The sequence below is a fragment of the Ailuropoda melanoleuca genome, chromosome X (assembly GCF_002007445.2).
Source record: "Ailuropoda melanoleuca isolate Jingjing chromosome X, ASM200744v2, whole genome shotgun sequence".
In the NCBI taxonomy this organism is placed as follows: Eukaryota; Metazoa; Chordata; class Mammalia; order Carnivora; family Ursidae; genus Ailuropoda; species Ailuropoda melanoleuca.
The window spans coordinates 95321916-95326866 of NC_048238.1; the positions used below are offsets into that span (position 1 = coordinate 95321916).

A 4951-nucleotide genomic window follows, 5' to 3' on the forward strand; every position below is an offset into this window, starting at 1 on the left:
CCCCCACTCTGACCCACAGTTCTGCACTTTGCCCTCTAATCTTTATGGACTTCAGGCCAAAGACGATGACTCTGGCTTTTCTGGCTTGCTCCCACCTCTAATCGACCCCAACTACTAGCACTGTGCAGAGGTCACGATTCTTCAGAGCTTGCTGATTAGACATAAACTTCCACATAAACAGATGGACTTTTCTCTCTGTTTCACTATATTCTTGTAAAGGTGTGACATTTTAAAGACATGCTTGATATTCAAATCATTTCCAAACAAAATTCACCTCCTTTATTAAATGTCTAAAATACCAAATTATTTTGTTCTGCCGTAAGCTCTGTGAGAGTGAGGATGACGTGCCTTCCCTGGAAGATAATGGGCAGTTTCACAAAATTTTGTTTAAAGAATAACGATGGGAAAGATGACTAATCTTTAATGTCACTTTATACTACCGAAGTTGACGACAGATATCTATAAAAGACAAGCTCTGACATTCTTGCCGCATAACACCACTGCTCTAAAATTACTATTGAGAAATGCTAATTCTGAAGAGCCTCTTACACTACCCCGAGAACTGAGAGGTTTTTTAATTTTATTTTATTTATTTATTTGAGAGAGAGAGCGTGGGGGGGGCGCAGAGGGAGAGGGGCAGGGCCCGATCCCAGGACCCTGAGATCATGACCTGAGTCAAAGGCAGACGCTTAACCCACTGAGCCACCCAGGCATCCACCCAAGAACTGAGAGTTCTGCCAGGACTCCGACAACACGTCTGCCATCCCTGCGACCATGCTAATGAATCCTGCTCAAGTTCCACAGATGTGACAGCGAGTTCCTCCCCTTCTCCTGCGAAACAGGTGGGACAGTGTAGCGGCTCCTCTCAAAGGCAGCTGAAGAAACGCACGCTGGGCCATGAAGCTGCGCCTGTGACAGCCCGGTGGCCCACAGCCCGCCTCACCGCCAAATCCCAAACAGGAGGGAGGGGGAGCGTGGGCTCGTGAGGTGGGAGTGGGCACAGGGGCCAGGGGGTTCCTGCGAGGATGGAGCTCGTGCAAAACAAAGCCACCTTTTTAAAAGAAAGGGAAAGAAAAAGAGAGCTGTTTTCTCCACATAAATGCCTTTTAGTCCTTTCCTGTCAGTGATAGCCTACTGCATTTTAGATGACAATTAATGACTCTTCCGTATGGCTGCTGGAAAATTCAGAGACACTGAAAGTCTAGGATGCAACAGGAGTATCCTGCTCAGAGCCCTGGACCTGGACAGCCACAGAACCCGGCCCATGCCCCCTGTGTGTGCCAGCCAGTACGGTACCTGGCAAAGAAAAATGAGGCCAACGCACATTCCCTGTGCCCGATGCGGAATTCCTCCCACAGACGAGTGGTGCTCTGGAGCTGGCTACAAACAGAGGGAATCTGGCCTGAGAAAAGCCTGCAGAATTTGGGAGTTTTAACAGCTGGTAAGCAAGACTGTTTGGATACATTTTCAAAAAGTGGTCTTAGAAATCCTAGAATGAGCAGGACCCTTCTCTGACCCCAAACAACATATTGGCAGACAGATGCATGAAATGCAATTTCTAGTTTCTTTCTTTTTTTTTAAGAAATATTATTCTCAATAAACAACTTGAACCTTTTGCCAGCCCAGCGTTCTCTGTCTTTGTCCTCGCCAGGCAACGTGCTCACAGTCATTTCTAGTCAGCGGTTATATATCACCCGAGCCCGCTGCCATCCGCGGAGGCAGGGAAGCATGGCCAAAGCAGCACTGGGAGCAGGATTCAGGGTCTTGGCTCACAGCCACGACGGCCTCTCACACCCCCTGTAATGTGGATAGATGGCTGCGATTGAGAAGGTGGCCCTTGGCTGCAGCCGAGCACTCCTACCGATGATGCTTATTCGCCAGGCCCCGAAGCGCGCTCCCATCCTGCACAGCTGTGTGGTAATGTCCAACACGGCAGTGAGAGGCCCGTCTGCCACCCAGCCATGAGACCCCACTCGCCCACCCACTCCCGGGGAGCAGAGAGCCTCAGGGAGCTAGAAATCTCTTCTCCTCCCCAGGCGTGTGGCAACCCTGGTCCGATCCTGGGTCCAAACTCACACGTGTATTATTCCTGAAACGGGGGACAATGTAGGTGGTAACACTACCGGTTCGCGTTTATGCAGGGCTCCCTCTGTGAGCGTTACTACCGTGAAATACGTCACTGTGCTTGGGGCCAGGACCCCGTTCAAGGCGCAGTCCACAGAGCAGACCAACAGGACCAAGATTCCTGCCGGGCCACTCCAGAACTCGACGACCTTGAGAAAGTCCGGCAGCCCCTTTGACCTTCACTCTCATCTGATAAATGGGGATACTTTTGCCCACTCCACCCTCTCCCGAAAGATACTGCAAGTATACGGCAAAGTACCTGAGATAAGGGGAAGCACGCTCGTCAGACCCTGGAACGCACACTCCATACACACAAGGCCTGGAGAGGCTCCGGTCCAAGGTCACACAGCTGGTTCGTGGCCCGCCTGGAGCGAAGGCCCAGGTGTCAGGACTCCCAGGCCAAGCAGGCGGAGCCCGCCGTTCCCCTCGGTTCAGCGGAGCACACAGACCACCAGCTGGCCCAGAAGGCCACTCCGCACAGGAACTCCGCATGGTTGACTCTCATGTCCCCAGAAGGGCTCCTCACCCCCACGCGGCACTGCTGCCCCCATGGCTCAATTTTCACCACACACGCACTCACACACACATGCTAACTCACACACGCTTCACGCATACCTTCGCCCTTCTATGTTATCAGAGCTCAATGAACTGGTCCTGAAGGCGGGGATGTATCAACACCCCGGGAAATTCTGGAACCCTCAAGCTACCACTATTCTTCCAGATGAAGATTTCTGGAGGTGGGTAGACATTAATGAAATAAAAAGATGCCCTTGGGGTGGCAATGTGTTTCTCTGGCAAATTTTATTTCATTTGTGCAAATGGTGTAAGATCTAGTAACTCTGACTCTAAAAGTGGTTCTTCTTCTATTAGACTAGATGGCACTGTGGTAACACCCTTTTACAACCAAGAAACATCTCATTTCATGCCAGATAATGTCGCTTCGATGTGGGTCCATCTGTGAGGGTGAACCCACCCTTTGAGGGGTCCTGGTTATCTTATGGAAAATTTCTGGGGGTATCTGCCAGAGGATAGAGGCCACCAAATACATAATCGGGACCACATTTATAAGGTGTGTTTAGAGACCACGTCACACCCCGACCTACACGTCCAGAAGGATTTTCAAAGGCACATGTGTCCGTGGAGCTCTACACCCACAATCTCCGTCAGCAAGTGAGATTATTGTCAATACTGCCAAATTCTTTGGGATCTTCCTAAACCCCTTATGGTGACAGTGACTTACACAATTCTCACAATGGACTGAGGCAACAAACTTCCTGGAGCCAAGGTTCTCTTAGGATAGAAGAAAGAAAATCGGTTAGGACTGTAAAGGCAGAGAACGTTCAACAGATTCTGCCAGAATCCCAGCATTCAAGAGAGGCCACTGTAAAGTGAGGGAAAGGTGTGTGAGCACGGGTGAGCAGAGTCCGAAGGCTCCATTTGCAGGCGTCTGAAAAGAAGAAACAGCCCTAGCTATTGCATGCCAGGAGCCCTCTGCAAGGCACCTCCTTGTCCAAGGCACAAAGTACCCTGCCTGGTGGGTGGGGGGAGCGGTTAGGGCAGCGGGGGGAGGAGTTGGGAGCGGGTCCAGGTAGGCAGCGGCTGTAAACAGCACCCTCGAGGGCCCCTGTGGTCGCCTGATGGAGAGGCAGAGAGCACAGCGGTGTCCTCGCCTGTCCAAAGACCCTTCCAGAGGCCCCCTGGCAATGAGACTCATCCAGTCCATTCCCGGGACTGCTTGCCCTGGCCCAAATTTGTTTTAGGGACAGGGGCATATTGGGAGCCCTGGCTGGAGCAACTCCAGCGCAACTCCAGCGCAACACGCCCTTCTCCCCCTCCCCCTTTCATGGCACTCCTTGACCTCCAGCAACCCGGCATTGCGGCTGCATGAAGGAAAATGCCCTAGCTTCAAATGCAACTGGCTAAAGACTCTTCATAAATCACCATTTTCCACATCAGCCCCGGGTTCCCAGCGTGTGGGCTGCCGGCCGCCCGCGCTGGGGCTCAGGATTTGCACATCTGGAGAGGTTTCTCAAGACCGAACCCCACACGGGGGTCAGAGCAGCGTCCGGCACGCAGGGTGCCCCTCACGCTCGCAAAGCGCTGTGGATACTCCGAGGGCAGCCAGTAGTGGGGGGGGGCGTAAGCTGGGTCCCACCAGCTCTTTCCCGGCGTCCCCAGACAGCGGCAGAGGGACACCCACTCGCTCAGGGAGAGCAGAGCCAGAGGACAGAAAGGAGGACAGTGGCAAAAGTCAAGCAAAAAGAGAAAAATCAGAAAGGGTAAAAGAAAGAGTGAGAAGCAATGTGAGAGCGAGGGAGAAGGCAAGAGCGAGTGGCTAACGACCGACAAGTACGGGAGCAAGAGAAAGAGAGAAAGGCAGATAGAGGAAGTGAGAAAAGGAGGTGGGCGGGGGGAGAATGCGAGCCCGGGAAAAGGAAGAGAGGGCAGAAAGAAGGCTTCGGAACCGGGGTGCAGAGAAAAGAAGACAGAAGCCAGGAGGGGCTCAGGGACCTCCCACACAGAGACTGGTTCAGTGCGGAGTACGCGTGCGGTACCCGGTCCCGGCGGTGGCCAGGGTGGCGCTCGTTCGGGGCCTCCCGGCCACTCCCCCCGCACGCACTCCCAGCCACCCAGCAGGCCAACCCGCCGACAGGCTGAAGAGCCGTCCCGGGCCGCAGCGGACAGGCTTCCTGCGGCCGCCACGGCGCCGTGAGCTTGCGCGCCAAGGAGTCTGGCGCCCGCCCAGTCCGGGCGCACCCGCCGGGCACAGAGGTGCGCACGGGGCGCCGGCAGCGGCCAGCCGCGCCTCCCCGCCCTCCACCCGCCC

The 4951-nt window shown here is 54.1% G+C and overlaps 1 protein-coding gene across 2 annotated transcripts in view; it reads right to left on the reverse strand.

Moving 5' to 3' along the window:
- HS6ST2 (heparan sulfate 6-O-sulfotransferase 2) overlaps positions 1–4951 on the reverse strand; it is a 453517-nt gene that overhangs the window by 446493 nt on the left and 2073 nt on the right. The window lies entirely within an intron of this gene.